This window comes from Callithrix jacchus, chromosome 11, assembly GCF_049354715.1.
Source record: "Callithrix jacchus isolate 240 chromosome 11, calJac240_pri, whole genome shotgun sequence".
NCBI classification, from domain to species: Eukaryota; Metazoa; Chordata; class Mammalia; order Primates; family Cebidae; genus Callithrix; species Callithrix jacchus.
Window position 1 is genome coordinate 88507561 of NC_133512.1, and position 15118 is coordinate 88522678.

General features: G+C 36.5%; 1 pseudogene; it reads right to left on the minus strand.

Moving 5' to 3' along the window:
• Nucleotides 1-270: 270 nt before the first annotated feature.
• Nucleotides 271-355, minus strand: LOC118144056 (small nucleolar RNA U3; annotated as a pseudogene).
• Between the last annotated feature and the right edge of the window lie 14763 nt (nucleotides 356-15118).

A 15118-nucleotide genomic window follows, 5' to 3' on the forward strand; every position in this document is an offset into this window, starting at 1 on the left:
GCTTTTGACTTATCCATGTCATTATATTTAAAGTAGATTTTCTATAGCAGCATATACTTCATCTTCTTTTAAAAACTCAATGTGTTAATTTTTATCTTTTAGTTAATGTGTACATACCATTTACATTTACGTAATTACTGAGAAAATGGTAGAACTTAGGTCTACCATTTTTTGTTTGTTTTCTCTATTTTTTCTTCTGCTATTCATTTTCTGCATTTTTTTTTACATAATGTTAACTTTTATTTATTTACTTATTTTTATGATTCCAGTGCAACTTGTCTATTGCTATGTTTGAATTTATTTAATATTTGCTCTAGCAACAAACTATAGAAATGATCCCTGAAAGTATAGTCTTCTATTTGCTCTAGCAATTGAAACATATATGTTTATATATATATATATATATATATATATATATATATATATTCACTGTCTATAAATAGTTAATATCTTGTCATTTTAGTAAGGCACAAGAAACTCAGCACCATGTAGGGCTTTTACCTTTACTGTCTTTATGCTTCAGTTGTCATATGCATTTTATCTATGTATATTGAAACCCCTCCAGGTGATGCTGCAAGTCTTACTTTACACAGTATTAACTATTTTAAAGAAATTAAAACTAGAAGAAACACAGTTTATCCAGATATTTACTAATTCTGTTAGTGTTTATTCATTTCTAAAGGCTCATTTTTCCTTAATCATTTTACCTTCAGCCTGAAGAATTTCCTTTAGTAATTCTCTTAGAACAGGTTGGCTTACAATGGATTTTCTTAGTTTTCCTTCATCTGAGACTTTATTTAGCTTTCATTCCTGAAGGATATTTTTACTGATTATGAAATTCTTGACTGATAGTTCTTTTTCACGTTGCAATTTAAATATGTTGTTCCACTGTCTTCTAGCTTGTTGCCTAATGAGAAACCCAGTCAACTGACTTGTTAAAAATGTAATGTGCAATTTTCTCTGCTTTAAATGTCTTTTTCTTTGTCTTTAGTTTTCAGCAGTTTCATTATTTATAATATTTGGATATGCCTTTATTTGATTTTATCTTGCTTCCAATTTGTTGAAGTTGTTAAGTCTGTAAATTTATGGCTTCTGCCAAAATTTGAGAAGTTTTGCGTGATTTTTCTTCAAATGTTCTGTACCAATTCCTCCTTTGTACCACCTACTCTTTTCCAGGGACTCTAATCACATGATTGAAATAAAAATAGTTTGAGTTATAGGGGCTGGTGAGACAATATTGTTCCCATATCAAGGCATACAATAATTTCTTCTTTATTCTTCAGATTATTTGACTTTTATTAATGTATCTTCAAATTCCCTTGCTCTTTTCTTCCTCCTCTCAATTCTACTATTGAGTCCAAGTGACTTTTAACATTTCAGATATTGTAATTTTCAGGTCTCAACTTTTCATTTTGTTGTTTTGTATATTTCCTAATTTCTCTGCTCAGAATTTCCATGTTCCATCAGAAATACATTTAAAGTACATTTCTTTTTAGATGATTTATCCAAATTTTTAATTGTTTCAATTGGGATGGCTGTGTAGTGTATCTAGTCTGTGAAATTGCCAGAAACAGAGTCCACTTTTTTTTTATTTCATGTTATCTTGCCTGCTATTTTTATGAGTCTTCTGATTAGTGTGCCAAGTAACAAAATATTGCTAGCAGTTTCTTTATATAATAAAATATATCACATTTGTATATCAATCTGCAATTTATAAGTAGTTTTAATGCTTATCCAAATAACTTTATGAAGGATGGAGGGCAAAAATTATCTCTATATTATAGAAGACGAAATTGACTCACAGAGGTTTACTTAACTACACCAAGGGAACTCCCTGTGGGACAAAAGAATCTGAACAGCAACCTTGAGCTCTAGACTTTCACTCTGACATAGACTACCCAAATTAGAAGAAATCAGAAAAACAATTCTGGTAATAAGATAAAATGAGGCTCTTTGACATCCCTGAAAATCACACTAGCTCACCAGCAATGGATCTAAACCAAGAAGAAATCCCTGATTTACCTGAAAAATAATTCAGGAGGTCAGTTATTAAGCTAATCAAGGAGGTGCCAGAGAAAAGTGGGGTCCAATTTAAGGAAATAAAAAACATGATACAAGAAATGCAGTGAGAAATCTTTAGTGAAATAGCATAAATAAAAAACAATCAAAATTTTAGAAAATAATGGATGCACTTAAAGAAATCTAAAATTATCTGGAAAGTCACAGCAACAGAATCAAACAAGGAGAAGAAAGAACTTCAGAGCTCAAAGACAAGGTTTTCAAATTAACCTAATCCAACAAAGACAAAGAAAAAATGATAAGAAAAACTGAAAAAAGCCTCCAAGAAGTTTGGGATTATGTTAAATGATCAAACCTAAGAATAATTGGTGCTCCTGAAGAAGAGGAGAAATCTAAAATTTGGAAAACATTTGGGGGAATAATTGAGGAAAGCTTCCCTGGTCTTGCTAGAGACCCAGACATTCAAATACAAGAAGCTCAAAGAACACCTGGGAAATTCATCACTAAAAGATCATAATGTAGGCTCATTGTCCTCAAGTTATCTAAAGTTAAGACCATCTTAAGAACTGTGAAGAAAAAGCACAAGGTAACATATAAAGGAAAACCTATCGGATTAACAGCAGATTTCTCAGTGGAAACCCTACAGGCTGGAAGAGATCGGGCCCTATCTTCAGCTTCCTTAAAAAAAAAAAAAAACAATTAGCAGCCAAGAATTTGTATCCAGCAAAACTAACCTTCATAAATGAAGAAAAGATATAGTCTTTTTCAGTTAAACAAATACTTGGAGAAGTCACTAGTACCAAGCCAGCACTGCAAGAACTGCTAAAAGAAGCTCTAAATCTTGAACCAAATCCTGGAACACACATCAAAACAGATGCCCCTTTAAAGCATAAATCTCACAGGACCTATAAAACAAAAATACAATTAAAAAACAAAACAAGTTATACCGGCAACAAATAGCACAATGAATGGACTAGTACCTCACATCTTAATACTAACATTGAATGTAAATGGCCTAAATGCTGCACTTAAAAGATACAGAGTTGCAGAATAGATAAGGATTCACCAACCAATTACCTGCTGCCATCAAGAGATTCACGTAACACATAAGTACTCACATGAGCTTAACTTAAAGGGGTGGACAAAGATATTCCATGCAAATGGACAGCAAAAGCAAGTATGAGTAGCTATTATTATATCACACAAAACAAACTTTAAAGCAACAGATGTTAAAAAAAGACAAAGAGGGACATTATATAATGATAAGAGGTCTTGATCAGCAGGAAAATATCACAATCCTAATTATATATGCACCTAACACTGGAGCTCCAAAATTTATAAAACAATTAATGCTAGACCTAAGAAATGAGAGATACAGTAACACAGTAATAGTGGGAATCTTCAATACTCCAATGACAGCACTAGATAGGTCATGAATACAGAAAGTCAACAAAGACAAAATGGATTTAAACTATACCCTGGACCAAATGGACTTCACAGATATTTACAGAAAACTCTACCCAACAACTGCAGAATCTACATCCTATTCAACAGCGCATGGAACTTCCTCCAAGTTAGACCACATGATAGGCCACAAGAGGAGCCTCAATATATTTTTAAAAATTGAAATGATATCAAGCACCCTCTCATACCACAGTGGAATAAAACTGGAAATCAACTCCAAAAGAAACCTTCAAACTGATGCAAATGCATGGAAATTAAATAACCTGTTCTTGAATGATGAAATCAAGATGGACATTAAAAAATTCTTTGAACTGAAAGACAATGTGACACAACCTATCAAAACCCATGGGATACAGCAAAGACAGTGCTAAAAGACAGCCCTAAATGCCTGCATAAAAAAGTCTGAAAGAACACAGACAGGCCGGGAACGGTGGCTCATGCCTGTAATCCCAGCACTTTGGGAGGACGAGGGGATCACGAGGTCAAGAGATCAAGACCATCCTGGTCAACGTGGTGAAACCCCGTCTCTACTAAAAATACAAAAAATTAGCTGGGCATGGTGGCGCATGCCTGTAATCCCAGCTACTCGAGAGGCTGAGGCAGGAGAATTGCCTGAATCCAGGAGGCGGAGGTTGCAGTGAGCCGAGATCGCACCATTGCACTCCAGCCTGGGTAATGAGCAAAATTCCATCTCAAAAAAAAAAAAAAAAAAGAACACAGACAATCTAAGGTCACACCTAAAGGAACTAGAAAAACAAGAACATACCAAACCTAAACCCAGCAGAAGAAAGGAAATAACCAAGATCAGAGCAGAACTAAATGAAATTCTAGCAACAACAAAAAAACAAACAAAAGATAAATGAAACAAAAAATCTGGTTCTTTGAAAAGATAAATAACATTGATACATCATTAGCAAGATTAACCAAGAAAAAAAGAGAGAAAATCCAAACAAGCTCAATTAGAAACAAAATGGGAGATATTACAACTTACACCACAGAAATACAAAAGATCATTCAAGGCTACTATGAACAGCTGTATGTGCACAAACTAGAAAACCTAAAGGAGATGAATAAATTACTGGAAAGATACAACCCTTCTAGCTTATATCAGGAAGACACAGATACCCCGAACAGACCAATAACAAGCATTGAGATTTAAGTGGTAAGTTAAAAAATTACCAACAAAAAGAAGTCCAGGACTAGATAGATTCACATAGAATACTACCAGACATTCAAATAAGAATTGGTACCAATGCTATTGACACTATTACACAAGACAGATAAAGAGGGAATCCTCCCTAAATAATACTATGAAACCAGCATTATTCTAATCCCCAAACTAAGAAAGGACATAACCAAAACAGAAACCCACAGACCAATTTCTCTGATCTACATGGATGCAAAAATCCTTAACAAAATACTAGCTAACTGAATCCAACAACATATCAAAGAGATTATTCACCATGATCATATGGGTTTCATACCAGGGATGTAGGAATGGTTTAACATATGCAAGTCAATAAATGTAACACATCAAGTAAACAGAATCAAAAATAAAAACCACATGATCATTCCTATAGATGCAGAAAAAGCGTTCAACAAAATCCAGCATTCCTTCATGAGTAAAACCCTTGGCAAAATCAGCATACAAGGGACATAACTCAATGTAATAAAAGTCATCTATAACAAATACACAGCCATCATAATTCTGAATGGGGAAAAGGTGAAAGCATTCCCTCCAAGAACTGGGCCAAGACAAGGATGCCCACTCTCAGCACTCCTGTTCAACATCGTACTGGAAGTTCAGCAGCCATTGGCTATCATATTAAAAAGCACAGTACTAAACCATATTAGGGTGGCTCTTAGAACTAAAAAAGTTCCTTAAGAACCACCTCTCTTTCTGTGGTTGCTTTCATTACTGTACACTTCTGATTTCTCAGTGTGCCTGGGCACATGGCTGCTAGCCTCTCTAGAATCACACATTTTCAGCTTCATCACAGAGGAGAGAACTCTTCATCCTCCCATCAAGATCCCCCTGACTACTCCAATTCCCATTCAAAAAATATTTGGGAAAAAAATCTGACTGTGCCCATTTTCAGGTCAATCAGATGGCTCATTAATGAGGCCAGGTAACACAATTGGCCTAGTCTAGGACAGAGTGGGGTTCTGTGACTGACAGCTTCAAAAAAAAAGTCCCTATGACTAGAGTGGAGAAGGGAGAGCTCTCCAAAAGAAGCAGGGTTTCTGTAACAAGAAGAGGAAAAGGGGTACCGGGAACTCTGAAACAATAAATGTATACATTCTCCCATGCCCAAGGAAGAATAAAAATGGCTGTTTACACAGGTACTATGACTATTGTTGGATGAACTGAAAACTCAGATACAGATACTAGTATATCTGCTTGCTATGTAAATATTCAATGAGCAAACTTGGAATTTCTAGAAAATGAAAATGACAGCTTTATTTAACAACTAACTCCTTAATCAGCATATTTCTCACACTTATTTTTGTGTTTTTGGTTAAAAAATAATCAGGATGCATAATACATTGATTTGGTAGTTTAATATTAAATCATAAAATGTGTTCCTAACCAGAAATGAATGTGTGGAATGTCAGAAGAAAAGAATGTAAGTGATCAATAGTATTTTTAAGAATACAGTCATGGTGATTATTTTTTAAAAATCAAAAGATAACAGAATCCCATAAAACCCTGATAAGCAACAGATCCTACTGATTCCAGGACCTTGCCAATTACTGTCAGTTTGCAAATTCCTTCCTGGAAAGATTGACTGATATTTAAGTGTAACTGTGGATCTTTTTTCTCAGATCAAGACACAGAGCAGAAGCTTCTCTGACTGCTATGGCAGGTGATCATTTAAGGTTAAGCATGATTATTGTTTATCTTAGTCTACTGGGACCCATCAGTAGCTTTCAACACTATGAATATATGATGCTAATGTTCCTTTTAAATGTTCTGGCTAATGTAAAGATGACAGCTTTTCCCCAGGGTAAATTCAGTCCTGTTTAACATACTGTAGCTGAAGATGTTCCTATGTTTGGCCTAAATTGGTACTGATTATAGGATTGTCTTGAGAATCAGTGTAGTCGAAAAAAATCTTTCACAGTTTTGTGCTTAATTTCTTCCTGTCCCTTCCATGTGGTGCTGGAGAGTCAAAAGAGACGCTGTCCACTACAATGCCCTCTTCATCACAAAATCAGCATTTTTCTAAGTTCAATGTGCATCACAGGTAGGTACTTAAAAATGTATCTCAGATGGCCCTACCACTGGAGACATTTAGTATATTTGGAGAGGGACAGGGAGATTGATGTTTTATAAGCCCTGTAGGTAATTTTAATGTACACACTTTTAAACTCAACTTAAATTTAAGTCGTGTCACTGTCTCTATTTCTCAACTCCGATCATGTATGGAGGAGTGAAATAAAATAACATGAAATGATAGTTCCCTTACATCAGCTCCTTCTCAAAAATTTTTAAATCCACGGGTAACCAGTGGGGAAAGAGTCTAGAGAACCTCCAGGTGTCTATGAACCTCTTGAGATGGTAGGCAACGTTTTATATACCTGTGCACTTTTTTAGGGAAATATATTCATAGCTTTTATCAGATTTGTCAAATTCTCAATTTGTAAACAGATACCTTAGTAACTCCTCACTGACCACCTATAAATGCCTCAACTTGGTATTTAAGACATGCAGAACACTACTTTAAATTCACTGTCTCATTTTTCTCTCGCTCTAGCTTTCTCCAGATTAAATGCATACTGTTATCTTAATGGGATCATACAGTATGTTGTAAGTGAGCCTGGCTTCTTTTACTTAGCATAATGCTTTTGAGATCCAAGATGACTTCTGAAAAGAGGAAATCACTCTTTTGTATATATTCTAGAAGGTTATTGGAAAATTGCATGAGGGAACCCCACACACATTTTCTACTATGTGATGACTTTTTAGTTTCCTAGGTTTGCTGTAAAAAAATTGCGACAAGCTTGGTGGTTCTAGACAACAAACATTTACACTGTGACAATTACAAAAGCAAGAAGTCCGAGATCAAAATGTCAGTAAGGCTGATCCCTCAGAGGCTCTGGGAAGAGGCTCCAATTCTTTGCTTCTTCCAGCTTCTGGTGGCTGTTGGCATCCCTGGGTTTGTGGTGCCCTCATCTACTTTGTCTCCATCTTCACATGCTCTCTTCCTCTTTTCTTTCTCTCTTATGTGTGTCTCTTATAAGGACATTTGTCAATAAATTTAGGTCCCATTCGGATAAACAGGTAGATGTTAGTTACATCTGCAAAAACACTTTTTCCAAATAAAATCACATTCCCAGACTTCAGGTATTATGGTATGTGTATAACTTTTGGGGAGCCACTCTTTAACCCCAAACTGCACTATACTCTCTGGCCCCTGCCAAATTTACACCTTTCCTATACACAAAATCCATTCATCTCATCCCAATATCTTCAAATGTCTTGACCCATTACAGCATCTACTCTAGGTTCAAAATCCTAACTAATTATCATCAGTTTGAAAAGTTCCAAACATCATCATCTAAATCCTCCAGTCAGGTATGGGTGAGACTCTAAGTATTATTTATCTAGAGGCAAAATTCCTAACCATGGGTGGAATGGTGAAACTAGGACACAAGTTACCTGCTTCCAAAATACATTGGTGTGGCAGGCATAGAATAGACATTCCCATTTCAAAAGGGAGAAAAAAGAAAGAATAAAGGGGGTAATTTACCCCAAGCAAGTTTGAAATCCGGCAAGGCAACTTCTGTTCCATTTCTGTGGCTCAAAGCTCTGTCTTCTGGGCCTTCAGGAGCTCTGAAGATGTCTGTGCCTACAGCTTTAGTCTTTGATTCTACACCTCTAGCCTCTGCCTCTGCACTAAGGCTGCTGCACTCAAGAGTCATCATTCTGTGTTTTTTTTTTTTTTGAAGGACTCATGTTTAGACAAAGTTAAGCTGAGTTGCTCTATCAACTCATTTCCTGAGTGTAGAATTTTAAAAGTCCAACAGCCCTGTTTCATTTGCCTTACCTCTGTTCCCTCCCATCCATGCTGGCAGGGTTTCTGCTTATACAACCGTATCAAAAACCTTGTGGGTCTCCTGTGTATGTTACGGAGATATACACTATTAGAGAGTAGAGTACTCCGCAGATCTATCCTGGATAATCCTGTCTCTATTCCTGGCTCTTTCTGAATGATTGAGTGGATTCATGAGTCACACACCTAATCTCTTCAGCAAAAGGTTGTCCAGCCAAACTTAGAATTCTCTCCATAGCATGCATTCTCAATAGTGAATTTTCTAATTTTAGCATCCTTTGCAATCTGAATAGGCTGAGCACCTCTCAAATCATGAAGTGCTGGTTCCTTTTTGCTTAATACTTCCTGCCTCAAATTTCTTTCCTCACACATTTTACTAAAAGCTGCAAGGAGAAACAAGGTCCTATTGTCAAGACTTTTCTTGGATATCTCAGATAAATATCCAAATTCATCACATATAAGTTATGCTTCCCGTGCAATTGTAGAACCAATTCAGACTTACAGTTTCTGCCACTGTATAACAAAAATTTCTTTTCCTCCAGTTTTAATCATATATTCATTTCTGACTGAGTTTTCACTAGCAGTACCTTTAATGTTCATTTTTACCACTATTCTGTTCATGATTGTGTATGTATTCTCTAAGACAATAAAAGCTTTCTCTACAATGTTCTTCACTTCCTTCTGAGCCTCACCATTGTCTTTGAAATCCCTATTTCTATCAATAGTCTGTTCAACATAATCTAGTTTTTTTTCTTTTCCTTTTTCCTTTTTTTTTTTTCTGAGACAGGGTCTCACTTTGTTGCCCAGGTTAGAGCACAGTGGCCGGATCTCAGTTCTCTACAAACTTCACTTCCCAGTTTCAAGAGATTATCCCACCTCAGCCTCTCAAGTAGCTGGGACTATAGGCATGAACCACCACACCAGCTAATTTTTCTATTGTTTGGTAGAGATAGAGTTTCACCATGTTGGCCAGCCTTGTCTTGAACTCCTGACCTCAAGTGATCTGCCTGCCTCAGGCTCCCGAAGTGCTGGGATTACAGGCATAAGCTGCTGCACCTGACCATTCTAGGATTTTTCCTATCATGGTCCTCAAACTTCTTCCAGCTTCTACCCAGAGGCACTTCCACAATTTTAGGTATTTTTTGGAGAGAAAAACTGAAACATAAAAAACCCTACAAAACCTCTACATACTAAAATTAAACTGTTGATCCAATCTCGTATCAATCTATTGACAATTAAACAACACCATGTTTTACTTACCTAGTTTAAACATACTCAGATAATTATTATTTAAAGTATTTGTTCCTTTGAAATAAATTCTTAAAGAGAGCTCAAATCCTCAACAAATAAACAAGACCTTTTACCAATCAAAAATTATTAATGACATCTCCAAATTTCCTCAAGGAAAATAGATTTCAACTTTTTTTTTCCAGCTGACAAACTTTGAGAGACACTGTGTTCAATGTGGCATCCACATGAATAAAGACATTTTTTGATAACAAGGACATTATAATAAAATATACCTCCACTTCTTAATATAAAATTTCTCCTTTGGAATTAATGGTGCTTTATTCTCTTGAATTTAGATTTAATGATCATCTAAATTTGATGTAGCCATAATCTTTAAAATGATTGCATTAAAAATAGGGAAGTAGTTTAAAGCTCTCAGAAACACAAGTTATAATAATAGATATATTTTATCAGGCTACAGGAAATGTAGTATCAATTTAAACACCAAAACCCTACTTTTTGTTCTTTTATATATATGTGTGTGTGTGTGTTTCTTCCCTCCCTTATCATCTAGCATAAGATATATTAATAAGTTAACTTTACATCACTGTACTTAAGTAACAGGATATCAATGAGAAAAGTGAACGAATATCACTCAAGGAATTTGCATCCTCTTCTGGAAAAAGATTATTATGTTTTCAGTTTTATGTAGGATAGTTTTATCATGTTAAGTGGAAAAACGACTTTGTTATTATCTTTATGTGAAGGTTAGGTATGGTTTAAGGAGATGTGTGTGGGTGCTGAGACGACAAGGGGTGCATTGTGAAGGACACTTTTTTTTTTTTTGAGATAGAGTCTTGCTCTGTCACCCAGGCTGGAGTGCAGTGGCGTGATCTCAGCTCACTACAACCTCCGCCTCCTGGGTTCAAGTGATTCTCCTGTCTCAGCCTCCCCAGTAGCTGGGATTACAGGTGTGCACCACCATGTCTGGCTAATTTTTGTATTTTTAGTAGAGACAGGGTTTCACCATGTTGGCCAGGCTGGTCTTGAACTCCTGACCTCAGGTAATCTGCCCTTCTGGGCCTCCCAAAGTGCTGGGATTACAAGCGTGAGCCACTGCACCCAGCTGAAGGACACTTTGGTGTGTCAGCTTGGCTATGCTGTAATACTCAGCTCTTCAATCAAACACTAAATGAGGTATTTTTGTGAAGGTGTGCTGTAGATGTGATTGATAGGTATAATCAGCTGATTTTAAGTAAAGTAGATTATCCTTAATAGTTGATGCAGTCCTGATGCAGTCAGTTAAAAGGCCTTAAGAGCAGAACTGAGGCTTCCCTGAGGAGGAAGAAAGTCCACCTTTGGACTGCAGCATAAACCCATGTGAGTATCCAGCCTCCTTTCCTAAAGGTCTGCCTTATAAATTTTAGTTACATTCTTTCCTTGCTACCACTTGCTCTTGAAGGCTCTTCCATAGGCTTCCAGCTTCCTTTATGTCTCCCATTTAGTTTTAAGGGTTTCACCACAACTCAGAATAAGAAACGAACAGGGGATAACAAATGTAACTAACATATTTGACATTCTCCTGAAGGCTGCAAAATCTTAAGAATTGTGGCCCTTGACTTAAGGTCCTGGCTTCCTCTGAAACAAAAAGGAATCCTGTAAAGCTTCTATTTATTTGATAGGAGCTTGTAAATACTCCTTCTAAGAATCTTTCCCTTTTCTAGGGCCTTCCTTACTAATTTGAAGTTGGACCCAAGGCAAACCATGGATTCCTCTTTGTTTTGTGAGGCCAGTCCTCCTTCCTGCCCAGCGATGGCTCAGTCCCTGAAAATTATCTCACATTTTTAGCGGCAGGAAAAAGTATATGAATTTTAAATGATATCCAGTTTAATGCTGCTAGTAAATAACACTTTTCTAGCTCAATAATGTGAATATTCTTAAAAATGTCAAGATTGTAAGCATGTACGTTTACAATATCCAAGCTCATCATCCCTGATTGCATTTCAAATGGTTCATTTATTTAGGATGACTGAAAGGAATTTTTCAAAATGAATGCTGTTGGTATTATGAGTACTCAGGCAGTAGGCCAATTAAAATGACCCTGGAGAGAATGGTCAAAATTTGCTTTATTCTCCATCTATCAAGATAGATACTCTTATGGCAAAGAAAGAGATATCAGGAAGACATTGTTAAAAAGAACATCCGGCAGGGTGTGGTGGCTCATGCCTATAATCCCATCACTTTGGGAGGCCGAGGTGGGTGGATCACCTGAGGTTAGGGGTTTGAGACCAGCCTGGCTCACATGACAAAACTCCATCTCTACTAAAAATACAAAAAAATTCGACCGGGTGCAGTGGCTCATGCCTGTCATCCCAGCACTCTGGGAGGCCCAGGCTGGAGGATCACGAGGTCAGGAGATGAAGACTAGCCAGCCCAATACAGTGAAACCCCATCTCTACTAAAAATACAAAAATTAGCCAGGCATGGCAGTGGGCACCTGTAAAACCAGTTACTCAGGTGGCTTAAGCAAGGAGAATCGCTTAAACCTGGGTGGCAGAGGTTGCAGTGAGCTGAGATTGTACAATTGCACTCCAGCCTGGGCAACAAGAGTGAAACTCCTTCTCAAAAAAAAAAAAAAAAAAAAAAAAGAACATCCTACCTTTTCATGATATCCTTACTATATAGATCTCAAAGCTTTTGCAAACAAAAATTTAGTGTAGTACTTCAGACCAATGGGAATAAGCATGTTCAGATTTGGTCTTTATTGTCACTACTGAAGCTCATGAGCACAAGAGTGCACAATTATCCGGTGAACCCAGGGCCTCTGTAGTATAGGCACATTGAATAATGCAGACAATGTCAATATTTCTGATTCAATTTTTCTATGTAAACTATGAAAATGAGTTATCGTGTCCACGATGATTGTCCTGGATATAATGACTATCAGCTATGTGGTCACAGACCTGGTGTATTGTGCAATGGAAGAAAAAAAAGACACTGCATGCTTACAAAATGCAAGTTTCCATTTTTAAGTCTCATGACTACCCCTAAATCCCTTACCTCATTTCCTTCTAACAGCTGTCTTCAAGAAATTGGAGAATTAGAGAAGATATGTGTCCAGGAAAAAAAATAAAGGTTAAGATTTTCAATTGCTTCTCTGGGAATTATATACATCAGAGTTCCTTCATGTAGATGATCTATTCTCTAAATTTTAAAATTATATACATTGTTCAGGTTCATGAATCATTCTCTGTAACTGGATTTTTCAGCTATGATACTAAATATTTCTCAAATCTTAAAGAAATTTTGAGCAGGTACTTATGAATATCTAAGCTTAATGGATCAGCACATGTGCACAGAGTTCTCTGTTAATAATAAACTAAAAATCAGTCAGTTTAGTCACTCATCGGGTGTTTTTCCCTTACTAGCTTTCTGGCCTTGGGTAAATCACATAACCTCCATGGTTCTGAGTTTTCTCATTTATAAAACAAAGAGAATAATAAAATATGTAACTCAGAGGAATGTGTGGAATTCACGCACTTTGCAGAATACCCAGTGTGTTGCTGGTACTTTTAGTTTGTGTCACTGCTGTCACCATGTGCAGGTAATCTCTTAGGCACAGGGCATGGAAAGAATAAATCACCCATGGCCCTTTCTCTTGAAGACTCCTTGTCTAATGAGAGAAAGGCATATAAGCAAATACTTGCATTTCATTGCTATACTGAGAGGAATCAAGGCCCAATGTATCAAGTATCATGGCAACCCAGAGAAGAGAGTGCTGACTTTTTCTGGCATTATGACGAAATGCTTGGAAGGATAGCTGCTGAGCCTTGAAGGGTGGAAGGAACCATCTAAGTCAAACTAGAAGTATAGGAAATTTTTGTATGTAAGGACACATCATCTGAGAGATGTGAATGAAGATGGCTCATGCGTAGCATAACTAGTTACTCGGGAGGGCTGTGGCCCTAGAGAACACGTTAGGGTTGGTTGGAAACAAAATATATTATGACATTAGTTACTTCATTGCTTATTTATTACCTGTCTCTCACTAGAATTTAAATTTTATCAGGGCAAGGACTTAGCTTATTTTATTTTCTTCCATATTCCCAGCAAACTTCCAAAGTTCCTAAAACATGGTTTAATTATATATTATTGTTTGAACAAATTAATCAGTTATCTATTAATTACTCAATTTGCTCTCCTCTTACAATGTTCCCATCCCTTTCTTATGTGTCTCTGTGTCATTTTCTTAATAGCCTTAAGCTATACTTTTGTGTGCAGGTCTCTTAACTCCTGTACGGGTTAGAAGCTCTTTATGAAAAGTGATCAGTATCATAGCTGCTGGCACATGGTATATATGCATAAATGTCTGCTGAACATAAATATTAAAGTGAAAATACTCCTATCATATTATTTCCTAATTTGTTATAGAACACAAATATGGCAGATGCCAGAAAAAGAGCTAAGGAGAAGATGCAGAAGGCAAGCTAGCCCTCCCTCATGATGGAGCATCTGGGCACTCTATTCACTATCACCTGCTTACAGAGAAATGGAGGCTGCACATGCAGGTGTTTTGTACCATATATACCACAGTGAAGCATATAGACATCTTTCTTTAGATAGTAGTTGCTAGATACCTATGTCTTGCCTACATAAAACGAGTAATCTAATGTTTTGCTCAAGCAATTTTGATAGACCCAAACACATTTTGAAGGTCCAAACTTGCTACATTTTTGTGGGCAATTTACTTGTTTGTTTGTTTGTTTTTTTTACATAAAGAAAACATCTGATTCTAGAGGGACCAGGTGGAATGATTTAGAATGTAAACACTAACAATTCATCCAATGGCCATCAACTACCTTTACAGAGAGTTATCCCTGGAATTTTTCACACATTATCCTCCCTTCTCCTCCCTTGACTTGGTGGTTATAAAAATCTGTGACCTCTACCCTGTAGAATTTATAAAGAGCTAGAAAAGAGGCTTTTAATAAGAAAATTACAGCATAAGGCAGAATGTGATGGGTGATGGGTGAGTCGTACAGGGAATCAGCTGGGGTCATAAGCAAACATATGAGCCTAAACATTAGCTGTTAACATAATCAACTGCTCTCATTTCCTTTATGGTGAAATTAGCTCCAGGAGAGCTGGGATCCTATCAACTCTCCGTACTATTGTATCCCAATACTTCTTCCAATGCATCATATAAAATAGGTGATATCAATAAATATTTGTGAGATGAAGGGCTGAATTCTTCCCTATGCAGGAGTTCTGTTGTCTTACCAAGCCAGTGTGATATTTCTGTAGATCCTTATAAAGATATTCTTCATACAAGGGCTAGTTTGATATTC